The 16,038-nt window shown below is 48.0% G+C and overlaps 1 protein-coding gene and 1 pseudogene across 1 annotated transcript in view; both read right to left on the reverse strand.

Moving 5' to 3' along the window:
* The window catches only part of GTPBP1 (GTP binding protein 1), a 122,201-nt gene that overhangs the window by 82,144 nt on the left and 24,019 nt on the right, over positions 1–16,038 (reverse strand). The window lies entirely within an intron of this gene.
* Positions 5,017–5,135, reverse strand: LOC134960673 (5S ribosomal RNA; annotated as a pseudogene).

Raw genomic sequence — 16,038 nt, forward strand, 5'->3', positions numbered from 1 at the left:
CAGAAGTTGGTGGAGTCACAGGTCATTGTACCAGTTCCACTCCATTTGCAAAACAAAGGTTACTATTCAAAACTTTTTCATGGTACCGAAACCAGATGGTTCCGTCAAACCCATTTTGAACTTAAAAAATTGCTAAACCCCTTTCTGAGGGAGTTCAAAGTTCAAAATGGAGTCTCTGAGGGCGGTGATATCAGGTTTGGAGGAGGGGGAATTCCTGGTATCCCTGGATATCAGGGATGCGTCCCTTCACATTCCGATTTGGCCATCGCATCAAGCTTTTCTCCGATTCGCACTGTTAGTCATTTTCAGTTCCAGGCCCTGCCATTCGACCTCTCCACAGCACCGAGGGTATTCACCAAGGTGATGGCGGAGATGATGGTTCTCCTCTGCAGACAGGGGGTGAACATAATTCCGTATCTGGATGATCGGCTGACAAAGGCATCGTTCAAGGAGAAGCCGTTACAGTCCATTGTTCTCACGACCCACCAGCCCGGGTGTCGGCTGATCAGTGCATTCGCATTCTTGGGAAGATGGTGGCCTCTTACGAGGCTCTGCAGTACGGGAGGTTTCATGCTCGACCCTTCCAACTGGATCTCCTGGACAAGTGTTCGGGATCTCATCTACACATGCACAAGAGAATATGTCTGTTGCCAAAGGCCAGGATTTAACTCCTCTGGTGGCTACAATTACCTCACCTTATGGAGGGACGCAGGTTCGGGATTCAGGACTGGATCCTTCTAACCACGGATGCAAGTCTCCGGGGCTGGGGCGAAGTCACTTAAGGGGAGACCTTCCAAGGAAGGTGGTCAAGTCTGGAAGCCAGCCTATCAATAAACGTTCTGGAACTGAAAGCAGTCTAAAACAGTCTTCTCCAAACGGCCCATCTTCTGAGCGATCAAGCCGTTCAAGTGCAGTTGAACATAGTGGCTTACATAAAATGACAGGACAGAACGAAGAGCAGAGCTGCAATGTCAGAGGTAACAAGAATCATCCTCTGGGCAGAAAAACACGCGTTGGCGCTGTCAGCAATGTTCATTCCGGGAGTAGACAACTGGGAAGCGGACTTCCACAGCAGACACGATCTCCATCCAGTAGAGTGGGGATTCCATCCGGAGGTGTTCACGGAGGTAACAGATCTTTGGGGTGTACCTCAAACAGACATGATGGCCTCTCAACTCAACAAGAAGCTTTGGCGGTATTGTTCCAGGTCGAGGGATCTGCAAGCCGTGGCGGTTGACGCCCTAGTGACTCCGTGGGTGTTCCAGTCAGTGTACGTGTTTCCTCCACTTCCACTCATTCCAAGAGTTCTAAAACTCATAAGGAGAACAAGAGTTCAGGTGATCTTCATTGCTCCGGACTGGCCAAGAAGGGCTTGCTACGCGGATCTTCTGGATCTACTGCTAGAAGAGCCGAGGCCTCTTCCTCTTCTGGAGGATCTGCTGCAGCAGGGTCCATTCACTTATCAAGACTTACTGTGGCTACGTTTGATGGCATGGAGGTTGAACACCAGATATTAGCTCAGAAGGGCATTCCGAACAAGGTTATTCCTACCCCGATACAGGCTAGGAAAAGAGTAACATCTAAACATTATTATTGTATTTAGAAAAAATATGTATCTTGGTGCAAGTCCAAGAAGTTTCCTATGGTGGAGATTCAACTGGGACGGTTTCTCCTCTTCCTGCAAGCAGGTGTGGATATGGGCCTGTGGTTGGGATCCCTAAAGGTCCAGATTTCGGCCCTATCCATTTTCTTCCAGAAACAGCTGGCTTCCCTCCCGGAGGTTCAGACCTTTTTGAAAGGGGTCCTGCACATCCAGCCTCCCTACGGCACCATGGGATCTTAACGTGGTGCTGCAATTTCTCCAATCGGACTGGTTCGAGCCTCTACAGGAGGTTGATGTCAAGTTTCTCACATGGAAGGCTGTCACTTTGTTGGCCTTAGCTTCTGCTAGACACGTGTCAGAGCTGGGGGTTTTGTCTTGTAAGAGCCCCTACTTGATCTTCCATGAAGATAGAGCTGAGCTCCGGACACGTCAGCAGTTCCTTCTGAAGATTGTGTCGGCATTTCATATCAATCAACCTATTGTGGTGCAAGTTGCTGCTGACTCCTCAATTTCATCAAGGTCCTTGGATGTTGTAAGAGCTCTGGAAATCTATGTGAAGAGGACTACTCGTCACAGAAATATACGTTATGGTAAAAAAAAAAATATCAGAAAAGAGAACATGACAGCGTCCTAAATCTGACACACTTCTAGCTGATACCACAGTCAGTAGAAAGAGAACTTTAGCCGTCAACCATTTAAGATCCACTTTATTAAGTGGTTCAAACAGAGCAACTTGAAGGGCTTTGAGGACTATACCCAAGGCACTGTAGGAGGAACAAAAGGAGCTTGAATGCGCAGCATTCCCTGGAAAAAGTACGCACATCCTGTAAATTGGCAATTTTCTTTTGCAACCATACAGTCAATGCTGATACTTGTACTCTCAAGGAAGCCACCTTCAAACCCTTATCCATTCCCGCCTGAAGGAAATCTAAGACCCTGGAAACTTAGAAAGATTTCGGGACCATATTTCTTTCACTACACCATGAATATAGGCCTACCATATTCGGTGATAAATGCGAGCCGAGGAGGGTTTCCTCGCTCTGAGCATTGTTTGAATTACCTGTAGCAAGAATCCTCTTCAGGATAGAGGTTTCAAGAGCCACGGCGTCAACGATAGTCAATCCAGATGCATGTGATAACAAGGACCCTGCATTAGTAGATCTGGACGTTGAGTGAGCAGAAATGGAGCATTCGTCGACATTCTCTGCAGATCTGTGTACCAATGCCTTCTGGGCCAAGCCAGAGGTATTAGAATCACGGCACCCTTTTCTTCTTTTAAATTTTCCTCACCACCCTGGTAGCAGGATGTTCGGAGGAAATAGATACGCCAGATGATTATCCCATTTCACTGACAAGGCGTCCACAAAGATCACTCCGGGATCCTTTGTTCTTGCCCCGTATGCGGGCATTTTGTTGTTCAGTCGGGCGCCATGAGATCTATCTCTGGCAAACCCCACTTGTCTACCAGACTCTGAAAGACTTCCGGGTGTAGAGCCCATTCGCTTGCTTGAATGGCGTGTGGACTGAGAAAGTCCGCTTCCCAGTTTAGGACTCACGGAACGAATACTGCGGACAATGCTGGGAGATGGAGTTCTGCCCATTTTAGTATGTGACTTACCTCCTTCATTGCTATTTGGCTGCGCGTTCCTCCCTGATGGTTGAGGTACGCCCCAGCCGTTAAATTGTCCAAGCGGATCTGGACTGGTCTTCCTTGAAGAGTGTCCTTCGCCTGAATCATTGCCATATATATATATGGCCTGACGTTCTAACCGATTTATTGGCAGGCAACTTTCTTCTGTGGTCCATTGTCCCTGGAACCATAATCTTCTGGACAATGCTCCTCAGCCCTGAAAACTGGCATCTGTTGTCAGGATCCCCCATCTGATATCCAAAAAGGTTCTCCCTTTGTCTAGATGGGATGTCTGTAGCCACCAGGCTGATGACTTTCTCACCTTGTGTGAAAGTACCATAGTCGGTTTCTTTATTGTCTGATGTATTCCATTCCATCTGGCCATAATCAGAAGCTGCCAAGGACTTGAGTGGAATTGTTCATACTCCACCATGTCGATTGTTGACACCATCAAACCCATCAGTCGCATAGCTGCGTGGATTGATATTGTTTGACTGTGTAACAACTCCTGAGTACTTGACTGTACCTTGGATATCTTGTTCCGAGGTAATCATTTTTCTGCAGACTTGAATTCAGTACCGCCCCACAGCAAGTCATCCGTTGTGACGGAACCAGAGATGACTTTGCCCAATTTATGAACCTGCCCAATTTATGAACCACCCGTGCATCTGCAGACAAGTCATTGTCTGTTGGAGATGGCACAGAAGCTTTTCCTGTAATTGTGCCAGGATAAAAAAAAAAAAAGGTGGTCAAGGTATGGCAATTTTCTTATCCCCTTCTTGCGGAGATAAGCTGCCATAATCATCATAATTTTGGTACATACTCTGGGGGCTGTGGCTAACCCAAAGGGTAAGGTCTGGAACTGAAAATGTTGCAGGAGAATGGTGAACCTTGAGATAACACTGATAGAACAGTGCTATAGGAACCTGTAGGTAAGCATCCTGACTATCCAGGGATACCATGGAATCTCCTGCCTCCATGCAAAAACTATGGAGCGCAACGTCTCCTTGTGAACCGTAGTACCCAAACTTATCTGTTTAGGATTTTGAGAATGGGGTGAAAGGATCCTTCTGAACCCAAACCCGGTTGGAGTAAAAACCCCTGTCCCTATTGTGCAGGGATTACTGGAATGACTATAACCGACAAAAGCAATTTCTGAACTGCTTCTTGCACACCCCTGTCCTTCGCCTCTACCCGAGACAGACTGGAACAGAAGAACCTTCGAGGAGGATGCTTCTAGAAGAGAAATATAACCTAGAGATACCGATTCTTGCACCCAGGCATCTGTTTGTAGACTGCTATCAGATCTGTGCAAACTGAAGAAGTCGGCCCCCTATCCTTTTGGGGTCCCCCAAAAGGAGGCCCGCACCATCATGCTGATGGCTTATACTCTGATTTGGAAGCTGGCCCTCTGGTTGCCTTTGCTTCTTTGCCTTACCAAATTTATTGTATTGGGGCTGTTACGTTCCTTTATGACCGACAAGGCTGAAACCGGACCCTTAGGTTAGGGGTTATATGTGGAAGGAAACGTGACCTTCTTGGAGTCTATTTCTGACTCCAGAATATCTTAACTCCTTCCCAAACAGAAACTTCCAGCCAAAGGCAAAGTTTCCAGAACCTTCTTTGATTCTGAATCAACTTTCCATGTATGTAAGCAAAACTGCTCTGCGAGCAGCTATTGTTAATGCCGATGCCCTAGAACATTAGTGTCCATATGAGCTATATGGGATTCTTGCTCCCTTGCAGGCGCTGAAAACCTGTCTTCTAGTACCTAAGCCCAGTGTACCTACAGCACCTGGTATTCCAAGGTGGTCTCCCATCCAAGAACTAACCAGGCCCAACACTGCTTAACTTCCAAGATCTAGTGAGATTGGGCCTATCCAGTGTGGCGTGGCTGTAGATTGCAAGGTGAAGTCATGGCTGGCCTCATACTGCACCAGACAGACAAAATAGGGTTTTCAGAAAACCATCCCTCTTTTGTCGTTGACGGAAAAGGCCATATAGATTTTCGTACTATCAGTGATATGCGTATCTACTTTAGGAGGCACTTCCTATTTTTAAACAGTCCCCAGCTGGAAAAGGATATTTGGAATCACATTTACTGGGAACCTATATTCCTTATTGGGTATACCCCAAACCTTTTCCATGATATCCATCAGCTGCTGGGGTCCCCCATGCGGAGGCCCTATTTTTTGGGACGTTTAAACATAGGTACCTTATTTTTAACAGTCTCTGCTGATCCTCTGAGGACAGAGAGGCCTTTACTGCTCTTATTAATTCAGCTATATTCCTGATACTCTACTTCGGCATACAAAGAACAGGTAGAGGGTATGTAAAGATTTCATCGTCTGATGAATCATCATGTGTAACCTGTGCAGTTGATGATTTATTTACACTCTGTTTATCAGCTTGTTTTATTGGAGAAGCTGTTGGGGATACCGTAGGTAGAGAGCTGCATGTATGGGTTAATAGTGAACCCTATTCCTGGTATTGACGCTGTAGGAATTAACCTTTCAGCTATACTGGACAAGGTCTGTGCAAACATCGGCCAAGGGGGATTTATCTGTACTTGATGAAGATCAGGGATCTGCCTTTTATTATGCTGAAAAGCAAACCATTTTACACAAACCATCCTGTACCAGAGAGGATAACACAGCTTAGACATGATAAATAATCAGCACTTTCACAGTGTACTACACAATTTGCGACTGTAACCACTTTATCATTCTAAAGTGATATCATTCTGACCCTTACCCATGCACCCGCATTGAGGATCAGAAGACCAACTGACAAACATATATAAAAGTCAGCAATCACACTAGCAGTCAGTCACATCTTATATATTAGTCATATGAGCACATAATCAACTACAAACATTTTAAAGGATGTAGGAGTACATATTACTGAATTCTGTTTTATATATATCTTAACGTATTCAGATGCATTGCGAAGAAAACCACAGTAATGTACACAGACTCGTATGCAATAGGCACTTAAAATTTAACTATTCATACTGACAAAAGTAGATAGAAATTAAGTGCTGTATAACCCGTACTCAGTAGAGTGGGATACAGGGAGACGCACCTCACTTTCAAGATCGATCAATACGTTAGCGAACGCTGAGTGGATCCAGACGCTACTAGTGTACACCGCCGCTCCGGGAACTTTTAGTGAACACAGACGCACTGTGCATACAGACGCACCGGCCATACAGACGCCTGTATTGCGACCGGGTCTCCTCGTGGTACCGCTTAATGAACACAGATGCAGCAGCCTATGCTGCGACCGAGATCCCTCGTGGTAGCGTCCGAGACGGAAGTGAGGCAACAGTTCATGGCGGGAGACTCGCGGAAACTGGTCATGAACTGGGGAGGGGGGGGGAGGGGCGACCATGAGAGCGTCTAACTCCCCACCACTGACATCAATCCTAGTGATCGCAGCCTCATACTATTCCTGGTGCCTTATGATCCCTAAGGCCTAGCGCTGGAGCACCCGTGGTGGCGGCGCGTCAGCTAAGTAACAAAGGTAAACAGCAGAGTCCAGGTTTTAACAGCATTGCTCTTTTAAATATCCGGCTTAAACATGCTGGGAAACAGCCACCATTTAGTAAAGAAACCCATGTGACACCAACTGTCAAACATGGAGGAGGAAGCTTGATTATCTGGGGCTCTTTTGCTGGATCCCGAGTCAGTGACTTGCACTCTGAACCAATAGTAACATCCATCCACCCATCCTTGTCTACTCTCCTGGAATGGCCGGGAGGCTCCCGAAAATCGTGTGGCACTCCCGGCCCCCCGGAAGAGTGGGCAAGTCTCCCATCCGCAACACCCACATTTCCTAGCAACACTCCCACGCCGCTGTCTAAAGTGGACAGCCCGGAGAATCAGATGGTGTGATTCGAGTTATCCTGGCCCCGCCTCCTGCCTAGTAATGCTGGTAACCTCGGCACTGCATAACGGGGGCAGAGCCACAGTGCAGTCTGTTGCCCTCGCCATGCCCCAGTTGCTACGACCTGGCTACCCAGGAAGGGCAGCCAGAATGTCGGTAAGTATGCATACATAGCATTTTGCAGCACCATGCAAATACCATCTGGTCTACGTCCAGCTCATGGGTCTTTGGGACGCAGTTAATTTCCCTAACGACGGGATCCCAGCAGTCAAAATACCGTCACCAGAATCCCGACAGCTGGGAAAATAATGGCATCAAAATCCCGACTGCCACCCGGTATTTCCACTGGTGCGGTGATCCACATCACCACCTGAGGGGGAATATAATAGAGCCCGAAGCGCGGCAAGCGAAGAGTGCGCTGCGTTATAGGTCGGGATTCCTGCAATGGTACTTCAACAGACGGGGTCCCGACAGTCAGGATTTCATAAAGAATCAGAGTCTACAACCTGCGGCCCTCCAGCTGCTGTGGAACTACACATCCCACCATGCCCTGCCACAGTTCTGCTATTAAGGCATGAAAAACTGAGGCAGGGCATGCTGGGATGTGTAGTTCTACAGCAGCTGGAGAGCCGTAGGCAGAAACCCCATCGTCTAGCTGGTCAAGAGTTTCTTTTACAGTACGATAACGACACAAAACATACCTCCAGGCAGCACCACCATCAGTGGCCTACAGAGGGGGCCACCAATGCAGATTATCCTGATTGTAGCCATTTCTGATTCATTGTCAGACGCAGTAGTACTGTGTGCCTGATGGCAGCTATTCAATTGTTTCTACCAACGGGCGTGATAGCATGATTTCAGCCTCCTGAGGTGACCAGCAGAAATCGGCAAAAACAGCTTGTGCATGCTAACCAGGACTTTAGATGGGTTTACCCATTTTACACAGCTAAACCCAGTCTATTTGGGAATGACATGCACACAAAAAAATAATTAAATATCGCCTTGTCAGTTTACATGGGGGATAAGGCGAGATCAAGCACTGTGTGAATCTAAAGCAGTTTGCAGCCCAGAAAATAAGAATTTACTTACCGATAATTCTATTTCTCGGAGTCCGTAGTGGATGCTGGGGTTCCTGAAAGGACCATGGGGGGAATAGCGGCTCCGCAGGAGACAGGGCACAAAAAGTAAAGCTTTCCGATCAGGTGGTGTGCACTGGCTCCTCCCCCTATGACCCTCCTCCAGACTCCAGTTAGGTACTGTGCCCGGACGAGCGTACACAATAAGGGAGGAATTTTGAATCCCGGGTAAGACTCATACCAGCCACACCAATCACACTGTACAACCTGTGATCTGAACCCAGTTAACAGTATGATAACAGCGGAGCCTCTGAAAAGATGGCTCACAACAACAATAACCCGATTTAGTTAGCAATAACTATGTACAAGTATTGCAGATAATCCGCACTTGGGATGGGCGCCCAGCATCCACTACGGACTCCGAGAAATAGAATTATCGGTAAGTAAATTCTTATTTTCTCTATCGTCCTAGTGGATGCTGGGGTTCCTGAAAGGACCATGGGGATTATACCAAAGCTCCCAAACGGGCGGGAGAGTGCGGATGACTCTGCAGCACCGAATGAGAGAACTCCAGGTCCTCTTTTGCCAGGGTATCAAATTTGTAGAATTTTACAAACGTGTTCTCCCCCCGACCACGTAGCTGCTCGGCAGAGTTGTAATGCCGAGACCCCTCGGGCATCCGCCCAAGATGAGCCCACCTTCCTTGTGGAATGGGGCTTAACAGATTTAGGCTGTGGCAGGCCTGCCACAGAATGTGCAAGTTGAATTGTGCTACCAATCCAACGAGCAATCGACTGCTTAGAGAGCACCCAGCTTGCTGGGTGCATACAGGATAAACAGCAAGTCAGATTTCCTGACTCCAGCAGACCTGGAAAACTATATTTTCAGGGCCCTGACAACATCCAGCAACTTGGAGTCCTCCAAGTCCCCAGCAGCCGCAGGTACCACAATAAGCTGGTTCAGGTGAAACGCTGACACCACCTTAAGGAGAAACTGGGGACGAGTCCGCAGCTTTGCTCCGTCCGAATGGACAATCAGATATGGCTTTGTGAGATAAAGCCGCCAATTCTGACACTCGCCTGGCCGAGGCCAGGACCAACAGCATGGTCATTTTCCATGTGAGATATATCAAATCCACAGATTTGAGTTGTTTAAACCAATGTGATTTTTAGGAATCCCAAAACTACGTTGAGATCGCCCAGTGTCACTGGAGACATCAAAGGGGGTTGTATATGCAGTACTCCCTTGACAAACTTCTGGACTTCAGGAAACTGAAACCAATTTCTTTCTGAAAGAAAATCAACAGGCCGAAATTTGAACCTTAATGGACCCCAATTTGAGACCCATAGACACTCCTGTTTGCAGGAAATGTAGAAATTAACCTAGTTGAATTCTTCCGTGGAGCCTTCCTGGACTCACACCCTGGCACATATTTTCACCTAAGTGGTGATAATGTTGTTCGGTCACCTCCTTCCTGGTTCTGACCAGGGTAGGGATGACCTCTTCCGGAATGCCTTTTTCCCTTAGGATCCGGCGTTCACCCGCCTTGGCGTCAACTCAGCTGCGGTAAGTCTTGGAACAGACACGATTCTTGCTGAATCAAGACCCTTCTTAGTATCTCTTGAAGTTCCGGGAACCAAGTCCTTCTTGGCCAAACCGGAGCCACGAGTATAGTTCTTACTCCTCTCCTTCCTATCATTCTCAATACATTGCGTATGAAAAGCAGAGGATGGAACACATACACCGACTGGTACACCGACGGTGTTACCAGAGCGTCCCAGCTATTGCCTGAGTGTCTCTTGACCTGGCGCTTCAGGTGGGACGCCATCATAACCACCTTTGGTCTTTCCCAACGGTTTACCATCATGTGGAAACTTTCAGATTAAGTTTCCACTTTTCCGGGTGGAATTCATTCATGCTGAGGAAATCTTCCCAGTTGTCCACTCCCGGAATGAACACTGCTGACAGTGTTATCACATGATTTTCCGTCCAGCGAAGAATCCTTGCTGTCATTGCCCTCCTGCTTCTTGTGTCGCCCCGTCTGATAACGTGGGCGACCGCCCTGATGATGTCCTACTGGATCAGCACCGGTTGACTTTGAAGCAGGAGTCTTCCTAGGCTCAGCGCATTGTAAATTGCCCTTAGCTCCAGTATATTCATGTGGAGAGAAGTCTCCAGACTTGACCACACTTCCTTGGAAATTTTTTCCCTGTGTGACTACTCCCCAGCCTCTCAGGCTGGTATCTGTGGTCACCAGAACATAGTCCTGAATGCTGAATGTGCTGCCCTCTAAGAGATGAGCACTCTGCAGCCCCCACAGAAGAGACACCCTTGTCCTTGGAGACAGGATTATCCGCTGATGCATCTGAAAATGCGATCCGGACCATTCGTCCAGCAAATCCCCCGAGATCTGCCGAATGGAATCGCTTCGTAAGAAGCCACCGTTTTTCCCAGGACTCCTGTGCATTGATGCACTGATACTTGGCCTGGTTTTAGGAGGTTTCTGACTAGGTCGAATAACTCCCTGGCTTTCTCCTCCCGGAGTAACACCTTTTTCTGGACTATGCCCAGAATCATTCCTAGGAACAGCAGACGTATCGTCGGAAAACAGCTGCGATTCTTGGAATATTTAGAATCCAGTCGTGCTGTCGTAGAACTACTTTAGATAGTGCTCTTCCGACCTCCTACTGTTTTCTGGAACTTGCCCTTTTCAGGATATCGTCCAAGTAAGGGATAATTTAGATGCCTTTTTTCTTTGAAGAAACATCTTTTCGGCCATTACCTTGGTAAAAGGCCCGGGGTGCCGTGGATAATTCAAACGGCATCGTCTGAAACTGATATTGACAGTTCTGTACCACGAACCAGAGGTACCCTTGTTGAGAAGGGCAATTTTGGACATGGAGGTAATCCTTGATGTCCAGGGACACCATATAGTCCCCTTTTTTCCGGTTCGCTATCACTGCTCTGAGTGACTCCATCTCGATTTGAACCTTTTATGTAAGTGTTCAAAGATTTCAGATTTAGACTATGTCTCACCAAGCCGTCTGGCTTCAGTACCACAATATAGTGTGGAAAAATAATACCCTTTTCCTTGTTGTAGGAGGGGTACTTTGATTATCACCTGCTGGATATACCGCTTGTGAATTGTTTCCAATGCCGCCTCCCTGTCGGAGGGAGCCGTTGGTAAGCAGACTTCAGGAACCTGCGAGGAGAAGATGTCTCGACTCTCCAATCTGTACCCCTGGGATAATACTTGTACGATCTAGGGGTCAACTTGCGAGTGATCCCACTGCGCGCTGAGACTCTTGAGACTACCCCCCCACCTTGAGTCCGCTTGCACGGCCCCAGCGTCATGCTGAGGACTTGTCAGACGCGGTGGAGGGCTTCTTTTCCTGGGAAGGGGCTGCCTGCTGCAGTCTACTTCCCTTACCTCTATGTCTGGGTAGATATGACTGGCCTTTTGCCTGCATGCCGTCATGGGAAAGGAAGGATTGAGGCTGAAAAGATGGTGTCTTTTCAGCTGAGATGTAACTTGGGGTAAAAAGGTTGGATTTCCCAGCTGCTGCCGTGGTCCCCAGGTCCGATGGACCGACCCCAACTAACTCCTTCCCTTTATACGGCAATACTTCCATGTGCCGTATGGGATCTGTATCACCTGACCACTGTCGTGTCCATGACATCTTCTGGGAGATATGGACAACGCACTTATCTTGATGCCAGAGAGCAAATATCCCTCTGTGCATCTTACGTACATATATATAGAATGCATCCTATTAAATGCTCTATATGAATAAAATATTTTCAGTCAGGGAATCCGACCAAGCCAACCCAGCACTGCATCTCCAGGCTGATGGCGATCGCTGGTCGCAGTATAACCACCGTATGTGTGTATATACTTTTTAGGATATTTTTCCAGCTTCCTATCCGCTGGCTCCTTGAGGGCGGCCGTATCTGGAGACGGTAACGCCACTTGATAAGCGTGTGAGCGCCTTATCACCCTAAGGGGTGTTTCCCAACGCGCCCTAATTTCTGGCGGGAAAGGGTATAACGCCAATATTTGCTATCGGGGTAACCCCACGCATCATCACACACTTCATTTTATTTTATCTGATTCAGGAAAAACTACAGGTAGTTTCTTCACTCCCACATAATACCCTTTTTTGTGGTACTTGTAGTATCAGAAATATGTAACACCTCCTTCATTGCCCTTAACGTGTGGCCCTAATGAGAAATACGTTTGTTTATTCACCGTCGACACTGGATTCAGTGTCCGTGTCTGTGTCTGTGTCGACCGACTGAGGTAAATGGGCGTTTTTAAAGCCCCTGACGGTGTTTCTGAGACGCCAGGACCGGTACTAATAGTTTGTCGGCCGTCTCATGTCGTCAACCGACCTTGCAGCGTGTTGACATTCTCACGTAATTCCCTAAATAAGCCATCCATTCCGGTGTCGACTCCCTAGAGAGTGACATCACCATTACAGGCAATTTCTCCGCCTCCTCACCAACATCGTCCTCATACATGTCGACACACACGTACCGACACACAGCACACACACCGGGAATGCTCTGACAGAGGACAGGACCCACACTAGCCCTTTGGGGAGACAGAGGGAGAGTTTGCCAGCACACACCAAAACGCTATAATTATATAGGGACAACCTTATATAAGTGTTTTCCCTTATAGCATCTTTATATATCTCAATATCGCCAAAATCAGTGCCCCCCCTCTCTGTTTTAACCCTGTTTCTGTAGTGCAGTGCAGGGGAGAGCCTGGGAGCCTTCTCTCCAGCTTTTCTGTGAGAGAAAATGGCGCTGTGTGCTGAGGAGATAGGCCCCGCCCCTTTTTCGGCGGGCTCGTCTCCCGCTATTTAGTGAATCTTGGCAGGGGTTAAATATCTCCATATAGCCTCTGGGGGCTATATGTGAGGTATTTTTCGCCAAAAAAGGTTTTCATTTGCCTCCCAGGGCGCCCCCCTCCCAGCGCCCTGCACCCTCAGTGACTGCCGTGTGAAGTGTGCTGAGAGGAAAATGGCGCACAGCTGCAGTGCTGTGCGCTACCTTTAGAAGACTGCAGGAGTCTTCAGCCGCCGATTCTGGACCTCTTCTTACTTCAGCATCTGCAAGGGGGCCGGCGGCGCGGCTCCGGTGACCATCCAGGCTGTACCTGTGATCGTCCCTCTGGAGCTGATGTCCAGTAGCCAAGAAGCCAATCCATCCTGCACGCAGGTGAGTTCACTCCTTCTCCCCTAAGTCCCTCGTTGCAGTGATCCTGTTGCCAGCAGGACTCACTGTAAAATAAAAAACCTAAGCTAAACTTTCTCTAAGCAGCTCTTTAGGAGAGCCACCTAGATTGCACCCTTCTCGGCCGGGCACAAAAATCTAACTGGAGTCTGGAGGAGGGTCATAGGGGGAGGAGCCAGTGCACACCACCTGATCGGAAAGCTTTACTTTTTGTGCCCTGTCTCCTGCGGAGCCGCTATTCCCCCCATGGTCCTTTCAGGAACCCCAGCATCCACTAGGACGATAGAGAAAATAAACAATAGTAGTCTGACGGGTGTTGCAAGTGCTACAGACACCATTCTTCTAGAGAACACTCTTCTTGCTGCAATGGCCCTTCCTACTCACAGTCACGTTGCGACCAGCGCTTCTTCCAGAAGAACAACAGGTTAGTGGAAATGGACAGGGAAGGTTGTTCAGAATCAAAACCATCACAGGAGAGTATAGCAAGTTTGTCACTGGTGCACTGCATATCTGCCAGCAGTAAAAAGGTTATAGATACAGAACCCATGTTTTGAGAGGAAATGTGGCGCTACCCCTTTTCTACTAGCTCTTTTAAACACGGTAAAAGCGCGGGGGCGCGCATTTACCCATGTTTTTCCCTAGGGGAAACGGGTCCCCCGGCAAATTCCCGGATCAAGTGATCCGGGAATCCTACCCCGGCTAGCTGTCTAGTGTGAACGGGTGCCGTATCGAGGCGCCACGGCTCCCATTCACAGTGCATAGAGAGGGCGGCGCTAGGAGATCATGTGATCTCCCAGCGCCGCCCCTGCCGCGTCACTAGCACGTCACCAACCCGGCAATTGCCGGGTTGGTGAGCGCTGTCTGCAGGGGGCTGTAGCACGGGTCGCAGCCGTGTCAGACGACACGGCTGCGACCCGTGCTACGCTAGTGGAAAAGCTGCAGATCTTATCAATAACCCTACAAGTGTTCCAGCTTTCAGTAGTGTGGCATTATTTGTGGGTTTGTATGCGTTTCTCTTGTACACACTGTATGGCAGACTAGGATGACTGTGGATGTACTTCATACAGTCTCTACTGTGATTTGCAATTTAGTGTAACATTGGACTTGTCACCTGTAAATTTACACATTGGATACAGCAAGGTTTACTTTAAATTAAAAAAAAAAAAAAAAAAAAAAAAGTTATAACATCTCAGAAGTAGACTGTATAAACAAATCCTATGCATTACATGCATCTGTAGAATCCAAAATTGAAGGTAAAGAGGAATAATTCTACATAAAAGATCTATGGGTAGGCCTCTGTCAGCAATACAAGTAAAATAAGAATTTACTCACCGGTAATTCTATTTCTCGTAGTCCGTAGTGGATGCTGGGTATTCCGTAAGGACCATGGGGAATAGACGGGCTCCGCAGGAGACTGGGCACTCTTAAAAGAAAGATAAGGTACTACATCTGGTGTGCACTGGCTCCTCCCTCTATGCCCCTCCTCCAGACCTCAGTTAGGGAAACTGTGGCCGGAAGAGCTGACATTACTAGGAAAGGATTTGGAATCCAGGGTAAGACTCATACCAGCCACACCAATCACACCGTACAACTTGTGATAACTATACCCAGTTAACAGTATGAACAACAACTGAGCCTCATTCAACAGATGGCTCAGAACAATAACCCTATAGTTAAGCAATAACTATATACAAGTATTGCAGAAAGTCCGCACTTGGGACGGGCTCCCAGCATCCACTACGGACTACGAGAAATAGAATTACCGGTGAGTAAATTCTTATTTTCTCTGACGTCCTAGTGGATGCTGGGTACTCCATAAGGACCACGGGGATTATACCAAAGCTCCCAAACGGGCGGGAGAGTGCGGATGACTCTGCAGCACCGAATGAGCAAACTCAAGGTCCTCCTCAGCCAGGGTATCAAACTTGTAGAATTTTGCAAAAGTGTTTGATCCCGACCAAGTAGCAGCTCGGCAAAGTTGTAAAGCCGAGACCCCTCGGGCAGCCGCCCAAGAAGAGCCCACTTTCCTCATGGAATGGGCTTTTACAGATTTAGGATGCGGCAGTCCAGCCGTAGAATGTGCAAGTTGAATCGTGCTACAGATCCAGCGAGCAATAGTCTGCTTAGAAGCAGGAGCACCCAGCTTGTTGGGTGCATGCAGGATAAACAGCGAGTCAGTTTTTCTGACTCTAGCCGTCCTGGAAACATAGATTTTCAGGGCCCGGACTACGTCCAGCAACTTGGAATCCTCCAAGTCCCGAGTAGCCGCAGGCACCACAATAGGTTGGTTCAAATGAAACGCTGATACCACCTTTGGGAGAAATTGGGGACGAGTCCTCAATTCTGCCCTGTCCATATGGAAAATCAGATATGAGCTTTTACAGGACAAAGCCGCCAATTCTGACACACGCCTAGCTGAGGCCAAGGCCAAGAGCATGACTACCTTCCACGTGAGGTACTTCAACTCCACGGTCTGAAGTGGCTCAAACCAATGTGATTTTAGGAAATCCAACACTACGTTGAGATCCCAAGGTGCCACTGGAGGCACAAAAGGGGGCTGAATATGCAGCACTCCCTTAACAAACGTCTGAACTTCAGGC

The sequence above is a fragment of the Pseudophryne corroboree genome, chromosome 9 (genome assembly GCF_028390025.1).
Source record: "Pseudophryne corroboree isolate aPseCor3 chromosome 9, aPseCor3.hap2, whole genome shotgun sequence".
NCBI lineage: Eukaryota > Metazoa > Chordata > Amphibia > Anura > Myobatrachidae > Pseudophryne > Pseudophryne corroboree.